General features: G+C 34.9%; 1 protein-coding gene across 6 annotated transcripts in view; it reads left to right on the top strand.

Moving 5' to 3' along the window:
* LOC149786272 (suppressor of lurcher protein 1-like) overlaps window positions 1-27,535 on the top strand; it is a 533,176-nt gene that overhangs the window by 6,094 nt on the left and 499,547 nt on the right. For 4 of the 6 annotated variants that reach the window (XM_089976657.1, XM_089976656.1, XM_089976652.1 and 1 more), the window contains exons 2-3: window positions 18,752-18,871; window positions 23,694-23,763. The gene's annotated coding sequence lies outside the window, so the exon portion shown is untranslated. Of the gene's footprint in view, window positions 1-4,889; window positions 5,009-18,751; window positions 18,872-23,693; window positions 23,784-27,535 lie in introns of those variants that run through there. The other 2 variants (XM_089976653.1, XM_089976654.1) reach the window with 2 other exon arrangements.

Below are 27,535 nucleotides of genomic sequence, written 5' to 3'. Positions count from 1 at the left end.
CTAGGCTGTACATCATACTTTATCTGGGTCTAGGCTGTACATCATATTTTATTTTGGTCTAGGCTGTACATCATATTTTATTTGGGTCTAGGGTGTACATCATATTTTATTTGGGTTTACACTGTACATATTTTATTTGGGTCTAGGCTGTACATCATATTTTATCTGGGTTTACACTGTACATATTTTATTTGGGTCTAGGCTGTACATATTTTATTTGGGTCTAGGCTGTATATCATACTTTATTTGGGTTCACACTGTACATGTTTTATTTGGGTCTAGGCTGTACATCATATTTTATCTGGGTCTAGGCTGTACATATTTTATTTGGGTCTAGGCTGTACATCATATTTTATTCATGTCAAGGCTATTCATCATATTTTATTCTGGCCTAGGATGTACATCTTACTTTATTGTAGTCTAGGCTGTACATCATATTTTATTCAGGCCTAGGCTGTACATAATATGTTGTTCAGGACTAGGCTGTTCATCATATTTTATTCTGATCTAGGCTGTACATCATATTTTAATCAGGCCTTGGCTGTACATCATATTTTATTCAGGCCTAGGATGTACATCTTACTTTATTTGGGTTTAGGCTGTACAACATATTGTATTTTGGCCTAGGCTGTACATCATATTTTATTCAGGTTTAGGCTGTACATACTATTTTATTCAGGCATAGTCTGTATACCATATTTTGTCAGGCCTAGGCCGGATATATTTTATTCAGGCATAGGCTGTACATCATATTTTCTTCTGGTCTAGGCTGTACATCATATTGTATTCAGGCCTAGGTTGTTGTTGTTGTTGTTGTTGTTGTTGTAGGGTTTAACGCCATTTTTCAGCACACAATAGGCTATACATGGCGGCCAGTATTAATGGTGGAGGAAGAACCCGGGAAATCCCTGGAAAGAACCACCGACCCTTGAGGAGCTACTGGCAAGCTTTCTCACATACCCACATTGGCCGAATCCAAGACTCAAGCCTATGCAGACAGAGGTGAGATGGCAGTGATCTGTAACGAAGAACACTTAAGACCACTCGGCCACTCGGGGCCCCCCTAGGCTGTACATCATATTTTATTGTAAAGGTTACATAGATGCTGACACCAGACACTATATCATATATACTAGCTTATAAATCGAGTTCATTTACTACAAACTACATAGACTCAAATCTGCTATTGCATAAAGTAGTTGTAGATCTGGGTGTCTGCAGTATGTTAGGAGTAATCAGTAAAACAAACAACCAAGAAAATGATCAGTTGGTGTATTGTATATTGGCGTATTAGGTTCTGTGTTATGTCCAGTTTGACTTGTAAGCAAGTACATATGGTAGCAAAAAGCAAATGGTGTTGGGGACATGTAATGTCTATATGATACAGACCATTGGTCAATCATTCAGTTACAGCTTTCATACCTCTCTGGTCTTACCATATGATTTAGAGTGTTCAAACTTGGAAAGACATAATGACCACATAAATGGATGGGGTATTTATGGGCACCTTATGTCCAGCCACTGACATGTCATGTTAGCAAATGGTCATTTGAGCTCATTTGCCAGTCATGTCCAGCAAATATTAGGAATCTGACACCAATATACTCATTTTGTCTTGTCACTGATAGCTACCATTACATCAGTATACATGTAATCTTTACCTGGAATCAGCCATGCTTAATGATAAAAGCCAGTCCATTTTTACAAAATGAAGCATCTATTGCTGAAAGTATGTTTGATAAATAATTCTACCACTTGCATTATGACAAATGCATCACTATGTTGTCACCCTCACCCACCAGTCTTACACTGGGGAAATACGGTATCATCCATTATTGGGTTCTGTTGTAGTGCTAAATGTAACTCTTCTCAGCAATATGGAGCCACCCTCTGATTTGAAGCATTTAATATCTATGTTCTGTGATAATGAATCCGAAGATTTGCAGGATTTTAACCGTATTTATCTGTGTTGCTGTTGCAAAGTGTAAATGTCTTTAACCAGAAAAGACCATGATCTGTTTTTATATATTCACCCGGCAGATCAGGTCTTTATACTATCTGCTTGAAATTGTCACTAGAACAAAATGTATTGACCCTAATCTGCCAGTGTGTAATAAAATGACAGGGTCTACATTGTTTACAATGTGGTGCACTTGCGAGCAAGTACACTAGTCCCCGATTAAAATGTAACCCAATAGAGCATTCCTGCTGTAAAATGGATATGGCCATGCATTCCATTATATTATAGGTATACAGTAGTCCCCCAATATAAAGCACTTCAGTATAACAGTGATCTGATGCAACATGGATATGGCTTACTGTAAAGCACCTCAACATACTTTGGACCTTGTTAAGACATGGATGTTGCCATGAATCCATATGCCCTCACTATAAAGCACCTCAACATACTCTGGACCTTGGTAAGACATGGATATGGCCATGTATCACATTATACTGTGTATATAGAATAGTTCCTCATGTTAAAGCACCTCATTATTATGTGATCCTGATACAAGTTGACCCAGATGGCCTAGTGGTATAAACCACTCACCTATATAGATCACTGACATCTCACCTCTTTGAGCTTGGTTTTGTGTCATGCCTAAGCTTACATTGGCATATGTGAAAGACTGCCAATAGCTTCCTATGGGTTTGGTGGTTCTTCCTAGGTTTTTCCAGAGTTCTTTCTCCACTACTAATTGACAGTACAATTTAGTTTACACTAAAATCCCATTTTGATTGTGAGAGTGCCAGCTTGCACATTAATTTTTTGTATCTTTATGTGCAAGTATGTCAGCTGATAACCTGTAAATGATTGATGTAATACATGATCTGTGGAATTGACCCCAGCTAATGGTATCAGTCAAGAAAAATGTTGATATCAAGAGAGTTTAGGGATTCAATACTGTGAAAATGTTATTGCTGGCTTGAGGTTGACATAGATGACAATCTTGGTATACTGTTGACAATTCTGTCTGATACATCCTGGTATACTGTTGACAATTCTGTCTACCACATCTTGGGATACTGTTGGCAATTCTGTCTGACAGATCCTGCTATACTGTTGACAATTCTGTCTACCACATAATGGAATACTGTTGACAATTCTGTCTGACAGATCCTGCTATACTGTTGCCAGTTCTGTCTGACACATCTTGTTATACTGTTGAAACATCCGATTCAGCCAGAATGGGTATGTGACAAAGCTTGTCTCTAGCTTCCTGTGGGTTGATGTGGTTTTTTCCTGGGACATTTCTTGGTTCTTTCTCCACCAGATGTATTGGCTGTGATGTATAGCCCCTGATGAGCTGAAAAATGGCATTAAACCCGAACAACAACAATAAACAAAAATTGTTAAAATAATAAATTTTATTGTTTTAAAATTCCTCTTTATTTTCCCTTAATTAAAACCTCTTGTTTTAATCTTCTACTTATAATGCCACATCCTGTTCATTTTGACTTTTAGTGTCTAATGCAGCCATATTATTTTTAGGGACTTGTGACCTAAGCTTTGAAATGGCCACTGAAACTTCAAGCAGGTCACCCTGTGCCTGCTGGAGTTTGATATAGACTTGGAGTACTTAACTGAATTCTGTTTTCCGTGTAATGTACCCCAGTCTAATCATGCTACACTATTTAAGGCTACCATTCATGGAGTTATAGCCAGGTATCACTGTACTATATAATTAATGGCCTTGCTCTTCTAATATACATGAACAGCAATACATTCATTATTCGATGACCATGTCTGTATCATGCTACCCCATTTATGAAGAGCCCTGGATTTCCAAGTGTCTAAGGCACTCACCTTTACAGGTCACCAGCATCTCACCTATATCCACATGAGTCTGAGTCTTAGGCTTGGCCAGCATGGGTATGTGAAAAAAGCTTGGAAGCGTATTAACGTGGGTTGGTGGTTCTTCCCAGTATTTTTCTGGGTTCTTCCTCCACCAGTTATACTAGCCACCATGTATAGCATATCATATGCTGAACCCAAAGCAACAACCTCATTCATGGCTCCTGTTAATGGTGTTATAGCGAGGTATCACTATGCTATACACTTCATAGCCCTACTGTTCTAATACAGAGCTTTGTCCGTCATGTTCATTTCATCATAAATTCAGATCAGTAATGGATCAGATTGGTAAAATTTGTCAATCTGTTGAATAAAGCAAATATTTTAGGCCACTAATAATTACAGCATCATAACTTGCTCGTTATAATGCCCTTTAGTAAAACAGTTACTGTTACAAGGAGGGCATTGGTCTGATGTAAAGGGTAGTACAACAATATTTATAATGTACTTCATTATAATGTGATCTCACTATAAGACAGTATGTTCCATGGTTCACAGATTGCTCTGGTGGCCTAGTGGTTAGAGTATCTGCCTTGGATGCGGGAGGTGGTGGGTTCGATCCCTGGCTGAGTCATACCAAAGACTTATAAAAATGGTACTAACAGCTCCCTTGCTTGGCGCTCAGCATTATGAGGTTAGTGTTAGGACTCGTCGGCCTGGTGTCAGGATAATCTGACTGGGTGAAACATCATGCTACATGTCTGCAGCATGATGCCCCAGTACTAGATATCACTATAAACTGTCACACTGCAGACATCGTAGTGATGTGACTGATTTTTTTTTAAAGCTATGTTAAAAAATTCAAATCATACACACACTCAATGGATCGCATGGATAGCATTATAATGAAGGTGTACTAGACAATTATTTAATTTTTTTCTATTTGTTTACATTTGATGAAGAAGAGAAACCTTTAAGTAGGTACAGACTACAAACTATAATTTCAAGTACCTTTATGATTACTGAAGTGCTGAAATCTAAATTCCTACTTCACATCCAATTGGTTGTTTAAGGGTTATGGATGATGTTATTTGGACCTCTGCTGCTTTCATTGGTACATGTATTGCATATTAAAAACATACCACTTCTAGATAAAGTCTATAGGCTCAGAATGACTGTTTGAAAATAAGGAGCCAGGATATTGCATGATGGGTAAGTTAAAAATCCTTTTGTATGATATTATTTTAAGTTGTACATTATAGAGGTATATTGCATTAGCATGAACCCTGAAGATTATGGAACTGTGGAACTGTGTTTGTGTGTGTGTGTGTGTGATTAGTATTTTTAATGTAGCTTTAAAAAATTTTCAGTCATATCACAAAAGTACTGAGTTCTTCTGAAAACAGTACAAGTACATTGACATGACAACATGCATGCTTGATGATGATGACTATAATGCAAACACGGTTCCAAAGCAATCAACTAAAAGTACAAGCACCCGAAATTTTGTCATACAATGCAACCAACTTGCTGTAAATATTTGCTTATAAGTTAAGACAAAGTGCAAAAAAACAAAGATCCTAATTTGCCGTAGCATTATGCACCTGCAGATCAGGGTCAATGTTGTATGTTCTACTGATTACTCCTAACAAACTGCACAACCCTGATCTGCTGATGCATTATGTGATGGCAGATCTGGGTTTGTGCAGTTTGCAAAGGTCCTCAAAAACGATTATACATGAAGTCAAAAAAGGGCAATAACTCTTACATAATCATGGAAGCACATCCATGCCTCTACTGGTGAGATATCCATGTCTCTATTGATGAGACATCCATGCCTCTATTGTTGAGACATCCATGCCTCTATTTGTGAGGCATAATCTATGCCTCTGTTGGCAAGACATGTTCATGACCATTTGCAAGACACTACAGTACTCCTTGTGTCTGTCTGTCTGTCTGTCCTTCCATCTAGTGCTCATTAGCACAACTAGACCTGTAGCTTTTTGATGGATTGGTTGAAACTTTTTAAATAATGTTGTCTTCAGTTGAAGATGTACATATCAACAAAATCGCTTTATTGCAACATTTTTTGTTGGAGTTGTTGCCCTTCTTATCTTGTAACAGTGTATGCCACTCTTTCATTTGCACTAGTCTCCCAGTTCTTAATGGATTACTTTGAAACATAGTAACTATCATGATCACTACCTGAAGAACACAGATGGACAATTCACTTTTTGATATCATTGTTCCAGTGGCCTAGTGGTCAGAGCATCTGCCTCAGATGTGGGAGGTTACTGCGACTCGCATACCAAAGAAGAGAGAGCAGGAGACCTTCTGATCAGTGCAGTATATACCAGTAACCTGTAACCTATATAAACAGTAAACAGTCTTATTTTGCACAGCTTCATGCTTAATGCTCATGTAATATAGTTTATTGCCATGGAAAAAATTTAAAGGTAAAAACAGTCTGAGATAAACAACCACCTTTCTACTGATTACTTAATTGATTGACAATAGGTAGGGCAATTATTTTGTAATACTAATCCTTTTAGCATCATTATGGCAGAGCCCATTAGGCTAATTTGCATAGGTAAAATACATGAAATGGAAGCCCCCAGCTCATTTGAAGTTGGGTAAATTATATGTGTTTTGAAAGAAGAAAGTTTGAGCATTTTGTTGCAGTGAATGAGAATCTTTAAACCAATAATATGGAAGATTATTGTCTGGGGTTTTCATTAGTGGTAATGTTTCTTGTAGTTGTGTTTTACTTGATATACTATGTAATATGTGATTATCTTGCTTGTTGGAATGGTAAAGTTAACATGGAAGTGAGATTTAGTTTTAAAGACAAAATGTCAAAATGCAGCTGTTATTCTGTGATGGAAATGCCACCTGTGATGCAAGCAAAACTAACTTTCAGAACTGGTTGACCAAGTTTGACTTTGTGCAGCACAGTATACTTTGCATGTCTTTAAATGCCTGGTAGATGTTAGTCATTCTGGATTATATGCAGTCAGCATATCTTGAAACACCATATCAGTGTTTGTCATTCTGAAGCATATGACATCTACATGTCTTGAAACACCATATCAGTGTTTGTCATTCTGGAGCATATGACATCTACATGTCTTGAAACACCATATCAGTGTTTGTCATTCTGGAGCATATGACATCTACATGTCTTGAAACACCATATCAGTGTTTGTCATTCTGGAGCATATGACATCTACATGTCTTGAAACACCATATCAGTGTTTGTCATTCTAGAGCATATGACACCTACATGTCTTGAAACACCATATCAGTGTTTGTCATTCTGGAGCATATGACATCTACATGTCTTGAAACACCAGTCTGATGTTATTCATTCTGGAGCACATGACATCTACAGGTTTTCAATAAGAAATAAAGTGGCAGAACTTTGAAAAATAGTGGGGATGGGAAGGACAAGGGGTCCTGCTGAAATGGAGTTCACATATTAACAAAAGTTTAACTGTCTTGATAGAGAATTGTGACATTTGGTTGAAATTCTTGTTACAGGTATATTTTATTTCAGATCTTATGGGTTTCATTCTATTATTAAGAAAAAATTGTCATGCAGAATTGTGTATTTCATAGTTCTTTGGATGAAATGAATAACTTTTTAATTACTTCGCTGATTAAAAAAAATCTTTTTAAATCTGTTTAAAAAGAAACATTGGAAAATGCAAGCTGCTTAGTGATAGAATAATAGAGGAAGTGAAAGAAAAAAAAATTGGGTTTATAATAACATACAAATTGAAACAAAACAGTAACCAGTCAACACAGAACCAGGACATCAGATCAGTAGATCCAGAATTATTTAATCAGTAGATTAACTTCTAAATCAATTGCATTTTTTTTTATTGACATTAAGTTTATACATTTTAAGAGGACTGATAAAAGGTGAATGTTTCATCACAATATGTATTTATGGATCCTGATGGGAGATGTTACATTAATAATTAGTTGAAGTTTGAGTATTTTTGAATACTATTAAATGATTAAGGAAGAGTTTTACATCCTATCTCATTTCTAAGTCTGCAGTCAGTTTTAGTTTTCTTCACAAGTTCATTGCCAGCTGACCACACTCATGAAAGTCATTGAGATTATTAAGTTTCACACTCAGTAGACTCTTGTTATGCTCTGTAGTTTTCTGGCCCAACTTTTTCCTCGAACCACTCTAGTTTTCCCAGCAAGACTTCCTCTTGAACCACTCAGTAGTTTTCTGACAGATTTCTCTTTGAATCACTCAGTATTCAAAGAAGTGAGAATGTCCTTTCTGTATCAGCACTAGATTGTGACAGAGACATAACATTTGATCCAGTGTCAAATAAGGCCTTCAAAGTGGGTGTTTGTGTTACAGAAGAATTGTTGCTTGGTGATATCATTTCTTTCCCCTTAGTCACTTTGAATTAATGGAAGCCATGATAGTTGAGTTGGTAGAGCATCAGACTCTGATGCAAGGGTCACAGGTTTGATACCCACCCAGGACAGCTCTGGATGGCTGCTACATTGTGTCCTTGATAGAGAAATTTAAGTCCCCTTTCCTCAGTGTGATATTTGGATCTGGTCTTGGCTTGAATGAAAGACTTAGAAGCCATAATGAACAACCTTTGATGCCTTTATTACTTACAATGTCTCAAGTAATATCTTTTGTTTGACCTTCAACTTCCCAAATTGCAGCAAAAAGGTAATGCATTTACAGTTTTTATTTACACATCAGTTATCATTGGATTGCTCAGCACACATCATTGCACATGGTGTACTGGTAGAACATTTCCAGTTACCAGAAGACAGGTTCTGACTGATTTCTTTGTTGTGTGGAAGAAAATGTAAAAATATTTTGTTTTTTAAATTTGAAGAGAAAAATTGTTTAATTTTTCAAAAGTGGTTGATTTCATCCATAAAATATTGTGTACAGTAGATTACCTTTGACCTTGCTTTTCAGTCCTACTTTGAAATGCCATTTTTATCCTACCTTTGAACTGGCTTTTCAGTACTACTTTAAAATGTCACTTTTGTCCTACCTTTGAAATGGCATTTTTGTCCTACCTTTGAGATGGCATTTTTGTCCTACCCTTGAAATGGCATTTTCGTCTGACCCTTGAAATGGCATTTTTGTCTTACCTTTGAAATGGCATTTTTGTCCTACCTTTGAAAAGGCATTTTTGTCCTACCCTTTTAATGTCATATTTGTCCTACCTTTGAACTGATGGTGCAGTGACATGTATGAACTTGAGAAGAGGTTGCATGTTGGTGTGGGCAATACTCTGGGCCGAAAATACAGTTGGTCCAGATTATGATATTGTATATGTGTTGTAAATATTACTGATTTTAATTAGATGCTACTATTTAAAAATGAAAAGGAAGTCTAGTTATGTTCACATTTGTTTTCTATCCATCTATAGGTGGAATACATGCCGATCATCACTGGTATCATTTGTATATTGTACATGTGTCAGCTAGCCCTTCTTGTAGTATGGCTTCAAAGTTTACCCAAGTTTGTAAATGTGTATGTGGTTTACAATAGCCACAATGATGGCATTATTTGAAATGATTAGAAATTCAATCTTTTTCCCTACACATCTGTTAGACTTACTCAGAGTAGGTTGAATATTTTGACAATTTAGGTAAAGCATCACTAGGATTCTTGTGGTACTGTGTTTGTTTTTGTACTGCTACATTTACATGTACACGAAGAAACAACTCAATGCAATTGGACATACTTTGTGGACATGCACATGGGATGCTTTTTGCAGGATCAACAGAAACTAAGAAACTGTACTGTGGCTTACAAATGTCAAACAGTGTTACTAATCAAAAGTTCTAACAAAAGTGTTACTAATCAAAGGTTCTATTAAAAAAAAGCCAGTTCAAAACATAAGTGATGAAGCTGAAATAAACTTTTATCAGCATTATTAGCTAATCAACCTGTGCAATACATGCCACAAAAAATCTTGTCAATCTTTTCCTAGCTATGTCACACTGAGTATGAAAATCATGCATACATTAAAATAATCCTCTTAAGCAGCATGTTTATGTCTGTGATTTAATTGGAGTGGGTAGTTCCTGCATCATTAGCAGACATGTTTATGTCTGATTTAATTGGAGTGGGTAGTTCCTGCTTCACTGGCAGACATGTTTATGTCTGTGATTTAATTGGAGTGGGTAGTTCCTGCATCATTAGCAGACATGTTTATGTCTGATTTAATTGGAGTGGGTAGTTCCTGCTTCACTGGCAGACATGTTTATGTCTGTGATTTAATTGGAGTGGGTAGTTCCTGCATCATTAGCAGACATGTTTATGTCTGATTTAATTGGAGTGGGTAGTTCCTGCTTCACTGGCAGACATGTTTATGTCTGTGATTTAATTGGAGTGGGTAGTTCCTGCATCATTAGCAGACATGTTTATGTCTGATTTAATTGGAGTGGGTAGTTCCTGCTTCACTGGCAGACATGTTTATGTCTGTGATTTAATTGGAGTGGGTAGTTCCTGCTTTACTGGCAGACATGTTTATGTCTTTGATTTAATTGGAGTGGGTAGTTCCTGCTTCACTGGCAGACGTGTTAATGTCTGTGATTTAATTTGAGTGGGTAGTTCCTGCTTCACTGGCAGACATGTTTATGTCTGTGATTTAACTGGAGTGTGTAGTTCCTGCTTCACTGGCAGACATGTTTATGTCTGTGATTTAATTGGAGTGGGTAGTTCCTACATCATTAGCAGACATGTTTATGTCTGATTTAATTGGAGTGGGTAGTTCCTGCTTCACTGGCAGATGTGTTTATGTCTGTGATTTAATTGGAGTGGGTAGTTCCTGCATCATTAGCAGACATGTTTATGTCTGTGATTTAATTGGAGTGGGTAGTTCCTGCATCATTAGCAGACATGTCTATGTCTATGATTTAATTGGAGTGGGTAGTTCCTGCTTCACTGGCAGTCATGTTTATGTCTGTGATTTAATTGGAGTGGGTAGTTCCTGCATCATTAGCAGACATATTTATGTCTGTGATTTAATTGGAGTGGGTAGTTCCTGCTTCACTGGCAGTCATGTTTATGTCTGTGATTTAATTGGAGTGGGTAGTTCCTGCATCATTAGCAGACATGTTTATGTCTGTGATTTAATTGGAGTGGGTAGTTCCTGCTTCACTGGCGGTCATGTTTATGTCTATGATTGAATTGGAGTGGGTAGTTCCTGCATCATTAGCAGACATATTTATGTCTATGATTTAATTGGAGTGGGTAGTTCCTGCATCATTGGCAGACATGTTCATGTCTGTGATTTAATTGGAGTGGGTAGTTCCTGCATCATTGGCAGACATGTTCATGTCTGTGATTTAACTGGAGTTGGTAGTTCCTGCATCATTGGCAGTCATGTGCATAATGAAGCCTTCCTTATTACATTTCCATTTCATGCTGTCCTCTCAACAACTCCAGTGGCCTAGTGGTTAGAGCATCTGCCTTGGATGCAGGAGGTTGTGGGTTCAATCCCTGGTCGATTCATACCAAAGACTTATAAAAATGGTACTAACAGTTGCCTCACTTGGCGCTTGCATTAAGAGGTTAATGTTAGGACTGGTCAGCCTGGTGTCAGGATAATGAGACTGGGTGGGACATCATGCTGCATGTATGTGGCATGATACCCCAGTGTTAGACATCACTATAAACTGCCACACTGCAGACATCTTAGTGATGTGACTGAAAAATTGTTAAAGCTACGTTAAAAATCCAAATCACACATACACACACACGTCAATGTACTTGTACTGTTTTCAGAAGAACTCTGCACTTTTGTGGTCTATAGATTTATCTGTATCTTGGGGTAGGGGTGGTTAGTGAGAGATGTAGATTTATTTGAGTTAATATTTTCATTATTCCTGTAGCTGACCTTGTGGTTATGAGTTGGCTGTCTCATGATGACAGCTTGGCTATCTCATAATTACAACTTTGCTATCTTATGGTAACTTAGTTAAATCATGATTGCAACTTGCCTTTCTTGTAATTGCAAATTAGGATTTTGTAATTAAGATTTAGTATATTGTAGAAATTACTAAGCTCTTATATTTGCAATGTAATTGTGTTGTCTCTTAATTGTATAGTAATTATGTGTTAGTTATCATGTAATTACTGAGTAATTATGTGTTAGTTATCATGTAATTGCATAGTAATTATGTGTTAGCTATGCTGTAATTGCATAGTAATTATGTGTTAGCTATGCTGTAATTGCATAGTAATTATGTGTTAGCTATGCTGTAATTGCATATTAATTATGTGTTAGCTATGCTGTAATTGTATAGTACTTATGTGTTAGCTATACTGTAATTGCATAGTAAATATGTGTTGGTTATCATGTAATTGTGAGTTAGCATCTCTTAAATATGAACACAAAAATTATTCAATTTTGGCAGGAATGCAATGAGCACTTTATAAATTATAACCAAAATTTTAAAATTCTTAAGACATTATTACTCTATATTAATATATATGCTCAGTTTATGATTAAAATAAAATATCTCCAGCATTAAACGTAGACCTTGATTTTAACAGATTGCTTCTACAGCTAGTTAAAAGTCTTTTAAAGTAACAGTGTTTACGTTGAATAAAAGAATAGAATTTTAAGCTGATACATGTGGTAATAAATGTAATTACTAAAAGGCATTAAAATATCCAGCTAATACACAATTCCTTTTGATAATGAAATTTTGACATTTTTGCAGTATATAATTCTTTTTGATGATTAAAGTTTAACAATTATAAATGTTAGATTACAGTCCATGAGCAGCACATGAAGGATGAATGGTTTATGGATTTCTCACATTATATGATTCTTTCATCACTGTTCTGGTTCTGAAGGTAATGGAGAATGCTTACAGTATACACTCAAATGTTGGGTCCAACTGCAAGCAATAAATGCATAATGTGCAAGCCAATTAAGGTGTCTTGTTTTGTCCTAGTGCCTACTTCTAACATACTGAATAGACCCAGATCTGCTTTCCCAGCATGCAATGGTACATCAGGTTGCAGTTGGATTTGACTTGTATTCAAGTATATATGGCAAGTGCCTATTTTGTCAAAACATAAATTTTAATTTCTGTGTGAATAAGAGATGCATTGTAATAATTACAAGATAACTAGATGTAACTCATAATAATGAGATAGCAAAGTAGTAATTATCGAATAGTGTCCTAATTTCGAGATATTGCAATGTAATTAATGAGATAGAAATTGAGTTTGACCTCAGACTTGATACCTTAAATAACTTCCCAGTATATTGGCACATACGATGTTTGGATTAGTCTTGGTGCATTCTGTGTTGCTGGAATTTTTGTTATGCATCCTTGGGGTGGTTTTGGGGAGAACATTGATTTTGATCCACTGGGAAATATTTCAAACTTGAGAAGAGTTCCCAATAGTTTTTATCAATACAGTCTTGAAAAATGTGTTTCTCATTCATTTAATTTTGTCATGTAACAATCTGCATATAGGTGTCATTTTCAGTCGCCTAGTCTTCATTAGTAAGTTTTGCCAGGTTTCTGAGTATTGGTTAACAATCGGTCTATGGAAGGCTCAGTCCTAACTCTTGATTGTTTTGGCTATATGTGCTGTGATTAGTTGTTTCAAGTTTTGAGAACTGATGGTTAAACCATTGCAATTATGCACGTGGAATAAAGGATATGGAAGAAGTATTTGTGAATAATAATAACAGAGTTCTAACAAGTAGGTTAGTTTTGAGGATGTGATCCTTAACTGCCATATGAAAGAATTTGTTTGGCATTTATAGTGGTGCCATATGCAATGTATGACATAATACCAGTGTATAAATTTTAAGTAACATACACACACACACATTTATGGCTGGAGATGTACATTTTTTGTGGGCAAGTAAAAACAATCTTTACTTACCCAGCAGCAAAATCAACCTGTCCACCAAAGAAAATTTTCTATATGTACCATATATACTTGCTTATAAGTCAATTCAAACTGCATACAACCAAGATACTAATCTGCAAAGGCATATATGCACCTGCAGATCAAGCTCTGTGTTGTTTATTCTACTGATTACTCCTAACAAACTGCACAGACCCAGATCTTCTGGCACATAATGTGCCGGCAGATCTTAGTCTGTGGAATTTGTTGTTGGATTCATCTTGTAATCAAGTATATAAGGTAATAGCTTTTTATCCATTCAATAAAAACATTTATCCTTGTACATTTATTTCCTTCTTTTTATTATATGCCATCCATAACAAGGCTAAGTGTATTATGTCATGTTGTCCATTCATCCATCTATCCACCAGTCCATCAGTCCATCTATTACAAATTCGGTTTCTGCACAGTAACTTGAGTTGTCCACCATCTACACTTGTCATACTTTGTGGATGGCTTGCACATGGGGTAAAGAAGAACTCTATTTTGGGCTCAAAGTTTTGAAGGTCAAAGTCACAGACCGAAAAAAGGAAAAAGGTTTCCACAGAGTAACTTCTTGACATCTGCAGTTACTAAATTTTATAGATGCCTTGCACTGGAATAAGAAAGAAACTTTTAATATTTTGGATCAGAGGTCAAAGCCACTAACTGAAAGAAGAAAAATGTTTTTCACACAATAACTTGAATTATTCACCATTGACAGTAACCAGACTTTATGGATGGTTTTCACTTGGGATAGGAAAGAACCATTTCAGTTTGGGGGTTAGAAAGACATAGGTTAAGGCCTCTGTAACTAGATGAAGAAAAGCAGTTTTCTATACAGTAGCCAAACTTGTCATCACTTACTGCAACCAAACTTTGTACTTAAGGCCAAAAAAAAAGACCAATCTCTTTTGGGGCTAAAAAAGTTGAAGGTCAAAGTCACTAACTGAAAGAAATAAAATGGTTTCTGCACTAAAATTTAAGCTATCTATATAGAGGAATACACGTATTAAACATGGGGCAGGTATGTTTCATTCACAGCACTCTTGTTATATATCATCAAAATCAAAGTTTGGTTGCATCAATTTATTGTGTGTTCATTAGACATTTTAAGGTTTCATTTTTGGAGATATCAACTTAAAATGTTTTTAATCCAAGATATAGACAAGTGCAGTTGTTTATACATTAGAAACAGAAGGACTTTGCTTTTAATTTCTCTTGAATTTGTAAATTGTATAAATAATCATATAAATAATTACTAGACCCTGCTTTTGTTCTATTGGTGATGTTCATTATTATTAGTGTAGTTGATGGATAAACAGCAACATACACCTCCAGCTGAGATCTTAGACTTTTTACAAGTGTGGTTTATATGATTCGTTGGACTCTGTAGTTAAGGACTGTCGATGATGCATGGTATGAGAGTACAGGCCCTTTAGCATTAAAATGTCAGGATGAAACAGTATGCATTTGCAGTCTGTCAATATGTATAGTAATATGTAACTTATGATATGATACATATCAATAAAGGTAATGAATACAGAGACAAAGGACTGATAATTATATATGTATGTTGAAGATTGGAAGCAACTTTTATAAGGTAAGAATGTTTTTGTATCAATCCTCCATCTTGAGTATCACCCCTATTAAAATATTGGTTACAGTAATGGGTAGGCCTGCAATGGCTCGCACTTCCCTGACATCTTTCAAGTGACATTCCTCTGCCTAAATCTAATTTAACACCAAACTTGAATTGGGTTATCTACATAATATATATGCACACAAAAATCTAATGCCATCTGCATTATGCCATGCCATGGTTCATCTCAATATCTTTACAAAGTCCTCATCATTATTATTATATGCTCACAAAAAAAGATTTTTTTTCAAAACATGGTAATGTAGATTTTTCAAAAATATTTTTTTCCACGCTGAAATGTTAATTATTGACAACAGTTGATTTGCTGACTCCTTAATATGTAACACCTAATTGATGGGCATTTATGATAATGCCAGATGGTATTTTGTTTGATCAGGCCTCTTTAAGTATGTTTTGGATGACAATGTTCTGATTGTATCTTTCTTTTCCCTTATTTTGAGCTTTGGCTTCAGATTTTTTTCTCAAGGTATGATACATTGACACACTGTGCCTGTTACCAATTTGGTTTCAGTACAAGAACTCCAGTTCTTCACCATCTACAGTTACCAGACTTTGTGGATAGTTTGCAGCTTGAAGAGAACCTATGGTTCTGCACACAAATGTCAGTTCTCATCCATCTGCTTTAAGTTTGTGGATATCTTACATGCTAGGGAAGATAGAAAGAAGCCCATTGATTTTAAGGTCAAAGGTCAAAAGATAAAAGATAAAAGAAAATAAAGAATTGCTGTCTCAAACTAGGCATCTTGTGCAAAGATTGTGGAGAGCCTGTGCTTGAGATATGGAAGAGGCATGCTTATTCTGAGCCAGAAGGTGAAAGATCAAGGTCATTTTGATGTGAAGAAAAATGGAATAACTTTTGTTCTTTAGTAAGTTCCTTGATGAAACTTTGTGGATGGCTTGCACTTGGGGTAATAAAGAAAGTTCTAGATTCTGTGGTCAAATGGTCAGAGGTCATGCATGTCATGTTAAGTCTAAGAAAATAATGGTTTCCGCACAATAAGCTCAATTCAAGATTACATATCTTGACCTGAAATGGTCCTGGTCATTGAGACCAAATGGTCAATAATCTCCAGAGACAAACCTACCATATTGGTGTCTATATATAGAACCATTAAACAGTGGTCAGGCATTGTCCCATTCAGTTACTCTTGTTTTACAAATCTTAAGTGATATTTACTGTCATTAAGGACGGTACTAATTTGGGAAATATTATAATAGTTTAGACGAGAAGGACTCATCTTCTGTGTTAAAACCTTAAAGATGTTTTTTGAATAAATGATTTGAACATATATATATGTTGTATATAATACACAATACTGAAGGCTCATTTCAAAGTGGTATCTAGAAATATATGCTGCAAAGCACAGAGAGAGAGAGAGAGAGATTATTGTATGTGTAGAGTCATGATTTTCTTTCTTAACATTTTAAAAGCAGCAGCTTTGGAAAGTAATGGAGGAATCAAACAGACTTTATGAAATAGACAAAAGGAAAAACATTAAATAAAATTTCCATCTTTTTTATTAGCAGGTCCAGATTTAAACTAAATCATTAGATTGCTTGTTTTACTGCTTAGCACCTCTCCTGTTACATGTGTTTAATGTGACATCTGATACTTTTGGCTACTGTCAGTGATGTTACTTGGTGAATAAATGCAATTTGATATATTATGCTTTTGTTTACTGAATAGTGGTAATTTGTGACTAAGTGTAAAGTGATGTCAGTTACACTTAGTTACTGAGCATATTTTGCGACTAAATTTAATGTGTCATCTGATACTTTTCAGTAATTGAGAGATGTTACTGTGAGAATAAGTGTAATGTAACATGTTATGACTCCTTGTTCTTAAACTGTAACAGAAAAACAGAAAACCATAAAGTTTAGTAAAATCAACAAATAATTAATTTCACAATTCGAAAGGCACAATATTATGAATTACATTTCAAATAGTCCTAAACATATTCTATCACAAGTCCAGAAGTATAGAATGTTCTGAGTGAATTTCAGTAGTCTTGAATGTCTTGATGAATGACAATGATATAATTCAGAATGTTTCTGAATGTGTCAACAATAGTCCCAAATTCAATGAGCATTTTGTAATTCCAGTGAATAATTTAAATAAATAATTCCTCTCAAATTATATCTGAAAACAACTATATGTGATTCAACAGACTGATCATAAAACAGGAATGACTAATTGGACTCCAAATCCTACAGATTCTAATTTCACTTGACCTAAGACATAATAGAATTTCTTTGGGGAAAACACAGGTCTTAAATTCAGATCCAAGTAAACATCTTATCTACTTCTTAGAATCATAAAATAAAATCAGGTAAGCATTACCCTCTACCGCAGACAAAACTTAAGCACACTATATATATATATATATATATATATATATATATATATATATATATATATATATATATATATATATATAACAAATGTCAGATACTTTGGGTTACTGAGTGATGTTAGTGACTAAGTATAATGTGACAATACTTTCCATTACTGTGTGATGCTATTTGAGACTAAATGTAATGCAATATCCGATACTTTTGGTTACTGAGTGCTGTTACTTTATAACGTTACTAAAATTTATATGTCAATTCCAATACTTTTGGTTACTGAGTGCTGTTACTTTATAACATTGCTAAGATTATATATATATATATATATATATATATATATATATATATATATATATATATATATATATATATATATATATATATATATATATATATATATATCAGTGTATTCTTGTTTAAACCTGTGTAACATATACCCACCTGTGAATACCTTGGACCTGGATCTGCCAGTAATGAATATTAGGTTCCACACTGTTGTGTGTTTGTTGCATGTTACTACTCAGTTATTGCCTTCTCCCATGGAAACTGTTAGTGCCCAAGTTGAAGGTGAGAGAAATATACCCAACCAGACAACACTGTAGGGAACTTTTAGTGCCTGAGTCAAAGGTGGGAACAATATACCCCACCAGGCAACACTGTTGTGAACTGTTAGTACTGGAGCTGAAGGTGAAAGTAATAACAACCAGACAACATTATAGAGAACATTTTCCAGTGGAGAAGGCAATACACTGTAATAGGTTTAATATTTCACATGCCATAACACCATCTTGTGAATTTGGAGCACAGCAGTATTGCCTGAGGGAACAGGTGTGATGACCTTAAGCTAGCTATATCAGGAGTCATGGGGAAATGTGTATTCTTCTAATAAATAAGGTGGTTGAAACATCAAATTTGAGAATATTTAATGTATTTAACACAAGTAATACATGATCAGAAATTTTATATTATATGTTAATGTCTATTTCAGTTTTATATTGTGTATTCATGTCTATTTCAGTTTGTGCTGATTGAGTACTTATAGAACCTGCCCTCTTCAAAAGTGCCTGTAATCTCTACCTATGCAAGTCTTCATTGCTGTAATGAGCATCCTGAGTTCTTCCATGGTTTTTCATATGTGGTGAGTACTTTGTATATTTATATGTTTTTAGTATGTGACATGGTGCTAAAAGGTACGTGCAACAGTTCACTTCATATAGTGTTATGTATTTTGAATTTGTATTATGTGATTTACCTTTGTCCATAATTGAGGGTAGGAATCGGACCTACCTAACTAATGTCATTTTTTAAAACAACATATTATGGAGCTGATATTTGTCTATGATTGTATATTGTGTATTAAGATAATTAACATTTGGAGGTAGATATGTTTATGTGGCCTTTTGACCTTGGAAATTTCAGGTAGGGATCTTGTTTATGAATTTGATGGGAAAATGACCCTCATCCTGGTTAGGTTTTGTTTTAGTGTTTTTTTTAGGCCAAAACAAATGTGTGCTCCTGGTTTGCTGACCGTCCCTGGTTCTCACTGCTAACCCTAGCACCCTTTTGACCCCATGTAAAAAAAAATTTAAATGTTTGAAAAATCCTGACATTGATTTAGTACATCTAATTGACCCAGTTTTGTCCAGTACTTTGAAGCACTGAGTACATTATATATATTAATCAGTATGTCTTTTTGTTTTTGAAAACCTACCTACCCACCCTAACTTTAAAATTAGTACAATAGGAAATGCACACATTTTAAATTTCTGACTAAGAGAGAAGTAAACAGAAATTCATTGTTCCAATCTTAACATCAGTCTTTAGAGGAATCAGCATTGTGTTTCAGTTAATTTTTGAGAGGATTTATTTATTTAATATTCACTGGAATAACAAAGTGCTCAATGATACTTTCTGACTAGGTTACAAAGTCACTATTTTTGGGATTATTGTGAATTCATTTAGATACATTTTGGATTATGTAATTGTGATACACCAAGACTGTTAGCACATCAACACTTTTCCAGCCTATTTGTAGATCAGAACTGATATGGAACACCACTGGATTTCATTTTGAATACTCAATGTTTTTAGACTTGTGATAGAACTGTTTGGTATTTAATTCACCATATTGTAGTTTTTTTTTATGGGACACAGGAGCTTCTCAGTCTTTTATTATCAGGTGCTTTTTGCCTTTGAGAAGTCTTTGTCTAGTGAAAGAGTTCTTATTTGGGGAATAGAGTGCAGCTTTGTTAATGTTCCTTTCCAATGTGTAAATTTGTCATTGTTAAGTAAGTGATACTTACAGAATCCAAGCTCAGTCTCTACATAAGCACCCACATATGACAGTGAAGTCCAGGAAAATTTGTCAGATGATATTTAAGATGACTGGACCATGACAATATACTAGACAATCAAGAATTCCAGAACTTTATCAGACATGGACGATGAATGCTGGGACTTTGTGCTAAATGACATTAACATTTATTCATTTTTTATTTCTTTTATTTCAGAATTTTTGGAACCATTTTTCTTATTTACTTCACATTTTGATATGAATAAACTCAAAAGTCAGGCAATCAATACTTGTTAACCATGCGTGCATCCACAAGAATTCCATGTGCAATTCCTTTGAGGAATATTAAAATTAAAACCATAGTAAAAGCTTTGATAAATTCTTTACACCTTTTGGCCATCCCAGAACTCTTCAAAATCTGATCAAAGGTCAAATTTTATGTCTAGCAGCAGTGTTTAAGGATGTATATTGTACAGGCAGTGTTTCATTATATATATATATATATATATATATATATATATATATATATATATATATATATATATATATATATATATATATATATATATATATATTGTACTGTACAGGCAGTGTTTCATGATATATACATGTTTCATGTAACATTTATGACATTACTTTGTGAAATAGAAGTATGTATAAATCATGAAACGCATGTACATCAGGAAACATATATGCATCCATCTGGAAAAGCACATGCTTTCTTTAGTCACTTATAAGTAGTGTAAAACTTCAAACAACAAAGATCCTGATCTGCTGTAGCATAATGTGCCTGCAGATCAGGGTCATTGTTGTTTGTTCTACTGATTACTCCTAGCAAACTGCATAGACCCAGATCTGTCAGCACCAGCAAATCTAAGTCTGTGTAGTTTCCAGTTGGATTAATCTTTATGATCGAGTATATACAGTATGTATATTAGGGATCCTGAATTGACCATTTTCTTGACATGTCCAGCACTGATCAAAAGTTTTGACTGGATCATACTGTGAGCTACTGGGAATTTATCATTGTTTATCTCAGATTATATCAGATTGTCATTGTTTATCCACTGATGTGTCAAAAAAAACCACCTTAATGAAGTAAAATTCATAAGTGGTTAGGTTTACGCATTTGGCATTGTTGGAAAATCAGTATGGGTGTTGATCGCTTATTTTGTAACTCAGTAAGAGTTAAACAGGTTGCAGTGAGCAAATTAAACAGGTGAAAATGCACAGCTTGACTCTTTAGTTAACACTAGCGTGGTAAATTTCAAAGATCAGCTTAAAGATATTTGTTTGCTTCTCCCGATCACTCCTGTAAATGAATGTGGTGTGATGTGATTTTGATTTTTAATGTAGCTTTAACAATTTTTCAGTCATATCGCTACGATGTCTGCAATGTGGCAGTTTATAGTGATGTCTAGCACTGGGGCATCATGACGCAGACATGTAGCATGATGTCCCACCCAGTCACATTATCCTGACACCAGGAAGACCAGTCCTAACACTAACCTCTTAATGCTGAACGCCAAGCAAGGCAGCTGTTAGTACCATTTTTGTAAGTCTTTGGTATGACTCGGCCGGGGATCGAACCCATGACTTCCCGCATCCAAGGCGGATGCTCTAACCACTAGGCCACCAGAGCAGTCCTGCAAATGGAAAAAAAAGCAGCCTATAATTGATCTCATTGCCTTTGGATCTATGTTATAATCATTACAGTAATTAGTCTGAAATGCCATGTATTGTTTTTAACAATTTGGTGGTATGTCAGCATGGACATGACCTTTTGAACAAAATATGTGTAGGCTTAGTCATAATTATAAAGAATAAATACACAATGAGCAACAACTGACTTTTATTGTATTCCTGCAATAAGTGCTTGAGGACCTGAGCAAAATGAAGCTTTAAATCAGATTCGAGTGAAAATGTTTGTCAAGTTGTATTTTCATTGTAGCAAGTCACCTTGTTGTATAACATTAGAGTGGGATAAAATGCTGCTGTTGTGTGAAATTCTATTGCTTCCTTTCTGGAAGAAAAGGTATAAATAGATTGGTAGAAAACTATTACTGGCGTGGAAGGATGATGCAAAAACTGAAGCAACAGCTGTTGTTGTTGTTGTTGTTGTTGTTGTGAGTTTAATACCATTTTTCAGCACATGACAGGCTCTACATGTTGGGCCAGTATATCTGGTGGAGGAAGACACTGGAAAAATCCTGGGAAGAGCCACCAACCCATGATAAGCTACTGGTAAGCGTTTTCACGTGCCTGTGCTGGCTGAGCCCGAGACTTTAACACACATGTACAGAGGTGAAATTTTGGTAATATGTAATGGCTGACATCAATTGGCCATCTGGGGTCAGCAGCTAATTTGGAACTGAAAATTATGTATTTTCTGGTGTATTTAATTATTAAGTATACAGTCTATGCTGTTTTTTTTTGTTATACGGCCTTTGGATGTTTTTACAATAATTTTCACAAATCTGGCTGCAGTGTTGTTTTCAGGAATAATGTATGAAAAGAAACATCAGAATTTCAGAATCCCTGATATATACATGGTTGTGTTTCATGTGTACTAATTAAGCACAGTGTGCATGGACATCTCCTAACAAATGTAATACCCGTAAATGTTTGATAATTTCATCACATAAACAGTGAAAAGGTGGAAATGCAATCTCTTCCAATGTGTGAATCTCTTCCTATCCTTGAATCTCTTCAGTGAATGAATCTCTTCCAGTGTGTGAATTAATTATTTATCAGTCTCTTCCAGTGTGTGATTGTCTCTTCCAATGCATGAATCTCTTGAATAAATCTCTTCCAATGCATGAATATCTTCCAATGCATGAATCTTTTCAATAAATCTCTTCCAATTCATGAATCACTTCAGTGAATCTCTTCCAATGCATGAATTGTTTCAATGAACCTCTTCCAATGCATGAATCTTTTCAGTGAACCTTTCCAATGCATGAATCTCTTCAATGAATCACTTCCAATGCATGAATCTCTTCAATGAACCTCTTCCAATGCATGAATCTTTTCAGTGGATCTCTTCCAATGCATGAATCTCTTCAATGAACCTCTTCCAATGCATGAATCTTTTCAGTGAATCTCTTCCAATGCATGAATCTCTTCAATGAATCTCTTTAATGAATCTCTTCCAATGCATGATTATCTCTTCCAATGCATGAATGTGTGAGTGTGTGTGTGATTTGTATTTTTAATGTAGCTTTAACAATTTTTCAGTCATATTGCTATGATGTCTGCAGTGTGGCAGTTTATAGTGATGCCTAGCACTGGGGCATCATGCTGCAGACATGTGGCATGATGTCCCACCCAGTAACATTATCCTGACACCAGGCCGACCAGTCCTAACACTAACCTCTTAATGCTGAGCGCCAAGCAAGGTAGCTGTTAGTACCATTTTTCTAAGTCTTTGGTATGACTTGGCTTGGCATGGAACCCACAACCTCCCGCATCCAAGGTGGACACTCTAACCACTAGGCCACCTTAGCGGTCCCAATGCATGAATGTCTTCCAGTGTATGATTATCTCTTCCGATGCCTTGATCTCTTCCTGTGTAGGAGTCTCTTCCAATGTACAGGTCTCTTCCAATACGTAAATCTCATCCATTTGTGATCAGAAGAATAAACATAAGTCTTCAATTTCTTTTCAGAATGTTGTTCAGAAACACAGCCAATTTTGACACTACCAGTCATATTCCATCCAGGTCTTTAACTACAGTGGTAATGTCCAAAGCATGATGGTAAAATACCAAAGATAGTCAGTGATTACCAGACAGACACTTCATCAACAGCTATTTTATTTATGTTTGTATAGATTGGATCTGACTGTTTGAAAACAAAAAGTCAGAATGTACTAGAAGAGATTAAATGCAAACAAAAGTATTTGTGATGTGAGAGTTTTAATTTGGATGAAGTGCTGGTAATCAAATGAGTATTTTGTGCATCACATTTTTTTGTGCATGGTTTCATCAGACATCCATAACATTGTGTGGAAAACTCATTTTGTATGCTACTTTTTCGATGTAGTAGCAATATCATTTTGTATGCTACTTTTTCGATGTAGTAGCAATAAAGTTAATAAATCTTGTGATTTATTACGAATGTTTTTTTTTGTAGTTTGTATTTTATTTTATATGTATTTCTGCTGTGTATACTTTTAAACTTTTCATGTGTCATGCAAGGTCTATTCTTGAACTGAAACTTTAGAGGGGAAATCCCCCTGCATCAATTTAAAGAACTTTTCTGAATTTTAGGATGGAATTAATGAAAAAATAAAGGAAGGGCTTGAAAGTAGAATGCATGATTTTCATGCATGCATTTGATTTTTTGCAAGATTGTTTTATAGATACTAGTATGAATTCTACAATTACATGCTCAAAAATAGACCCTGTTCTTGCCTGATAAATGCTGTGATCTAAGTGTCTTCCATATTATACCATCTTGTTTATTCTACATGCATGTACTGTATTTGTTGGTGTATTATTAATGTGTACCCAAAATTATAAATATGTCACAAATATAAACAGCATTTACTCAGATCTACTGTTGCATAATACATTGTCAGATAAATGTCTACACTGTTATCAATGATAGATCTGGATTGCTGTTATTTGCAGTTAAACGGGATGTATCCACAGGTAAATATGGTCGTCTATATTTGTATAATCACATAGTGTCGGAACCTGTGTGCCTAGATCTCTTTTTTTCCAGTAGATCAATACAGTTTATTTTTATGTGATTATAACAATTTGCAGTGATTTTTTTTTTTACCAGAAATAAAATGAATCAGCCACACAGTGTACCAAAATTAGAGAAAATATAGTTGTGTGGGTTACTAACAGGCATACAGGTTGCTGGATAAAAGGATGCAGGTGCACAGATTCCAGTAGCGTGTATCTTTTCAAGTGTACACATTGGATCTGATATTTTTTATGTGGATTAGGAGTTTGCACTGTCGCTCTTTTACTACTTTGATAAAATTGTTGTTTAATGTTCCCTTTAATAATAACATTGCAGCTGTTACTGCCATGCAAGATTGGTAAGATTAAATGGGAAAGGATTATAACTTGCAGTTAGTACAAAGTAGGTTTTAATTTTGATTAGGCATGTGGTCAGATCAGGGTGTCTTCAATTTGTTTGTTGCATGTCACCACCTTTATATCAATTAGTATTTTGACTGTAACAAATGTTCTTTCTACAAAAGATAATTAAGTCTTGGCTTTGGCAGATGAAAACTGCTCAGCATTGTTTTATAGTCTTGTGTTCAGGGGTTGTCTATTACTTATACTGATCTGAATGGGATCAGAGACTAAGTGCTTTAACATAGGCTTCCTGGGCATAGTGCATGCAGGTAACAAATGATGGAGGCAGGATTTTAGTTTACGCAAGCAGTGTCCATCAATCACCCTTTTGGATGTACATCATCATCATCTCTTCCAATTTCACCAACCACTGAAAATGATTTGCTGAGTGAATAACTCCCTCACAAATTCCAATCATTTTCCAATCCTGTGTTAAATGCTATAGTCTGGTATTGTGTAATGGTACTAGGCATTTGATTTGAATTATGTCCAGTTCACTAGATTGTAGTTTTAGCAATGATGATGATGACAATGACAATAATGGTGATAATAATAATGCATATTATAATTATAAAGGGAAACTCGTTAAGTTAAATAATAAATCTAATTGACCTAATTATGCCCCCAATAAAATTAGACTCCATACAAACATGAATAGTTTAAAAGTAATCATGCACTCAGACATGCATCAGACTTAAACTATTAAGCCAATGTCACAAACTTGTACATATGTCTGATGAATCAACAGAAACAATATCTAAATTGTTGCCATTCAAGACATTGTGTGTGTAAAAAGTAGTTCCATTAAACTCAAGATCTCAGATGTGATGGCGATCTGTTGGATGCTGATATTAGGTCAAGCCAGGATAGTGTTGACCTTTAGATTATTCAGTCATATTAATGCTTTCATATTTATAAAAGTAGATTTACCAATCAATTACTGCTTTCATATTTATAAAAGTAGATTTACCAATCAATTACTGCTTCCATATTTATAAAAGTAGATTTACCAATCAAATTACTGCTTTCACCTTTATAGAAGTAGATTTACCAATCAATTGATGTTTTCAAATTTATAAAAGGAGATTTACCAATCAGATTGCTGCTTTCAAATTTATAAAAGTAGATTTACCAATCAATTGCTGCTTCCACATTTGTTAAAGTAGATTTACCAATCAAATTGCTGCTTTCACATATATACTTATTACAAGTGGATCATACTATTAATCAGAATAGTGTAAATGGAATTGCAAATAAATCAAAGACTAGTTCTTTTCATGAGGCTTCACTTTATAATGGATTCTTTGAAACTTGTATACATCCAAAATTAGAACATTGTATCCTGTATATCAACCAGCATGCATGAAGCCTGTTTTCACTATCATGCTGTTCACTTTATCAGTGCAGATTGCATTATGAAATCAGATTCTACAGTTTTTACTGTGTAAAGTTTTAAAGCATGTGTTAATTAAAATATTGATTTAAGGTCTTGTCAAATTAGTTTTCTAGAATGGGTTTTTACAAGGTGAACTTCTAATGTGAAATATTAAAGTCATTTGCTCCTACCTTCTTGGGGAAATATTCAGGCTTTTAGCTCCATCTTTCAAGGTGAAATAAAAAGGATTTTAGCTGCATTTTCAAAGGTGAATTACTAAGGTGTATTGCTCCTTCATTCAAGGTAAATATTGAGGTGATTTGCTCTAACTTACAGGGTGGGTTATTACCATACAAGCCTACCATTGCACCTTTTGCATAACCATTAAGCTTGTCTTCACCAAATTATTTTTTACACTTGCCTGTTTATTGATTACAATTTATTGGTTCTTTAAAAAATAAAAAATAAAGGAACAAAAAGTTGTTTTTGTCATTCTAATATCATTTCTTTAATTCAACTCATAAAAATTTGAGAATATTTTTAAAATGATGACTGTTGCATAAGGATAGCATAAGAGTGCTTGCCTTTTTTGCTATTTATAGCAACTGTATATGACCTATGTCCCAAAAAACAGACTGAGTTTTTTCAAATATGAATGTTGCCTCACAGATTCATGATACATGTATTGATAAGTTAGTTAGTAAGCAGACCAGTCTTTACTTTTAAAGAAAATGGCACCATATGTTTAGTGAAATGCTATACTATGTGAGTTGTGGATGGGAAATGTTATGAAGGGACATGTTGAAGCAGATGGATCTTTTCAAACTTCATAACATGTCAGATCAGACCAAAGGACAAATCAGCACCGCTTTACAAACCTTAAATTAAAAATATGAGAGTAAAGTAATACATCACATTCAGCGTATGATCATGCTCATTGCATTATTCCATTTCATGATCATTCAGCTAAAGTTACACATGTAAACTAGTTATAGAGAGTGCTGAACATAAATAATTCTTCAGTATGTTATGTGTT

This window comes from Sinohyriopsis cumingii, chromosome 12 (assembly GCF_028554795.1).
Source record: "Sinohyriopsis cumingii isolate HCF-2022 chromosome 12, ASM2855479v2, whole genome shotgun sequence".
Classification (NCBI taxonomy): domain Eukaryota; kingdom Metazoa; phylum Mollusca; class Bivalvia; order Unionida; family Unionidae; genus Sinohyriopsis; species Sinohyriopsis cumingii.
The sequence above is the reverse complement of the archived record's forward strand: the minus strand, read 5'-3'. Positions and strand labels throughout refer to the sequence as shown.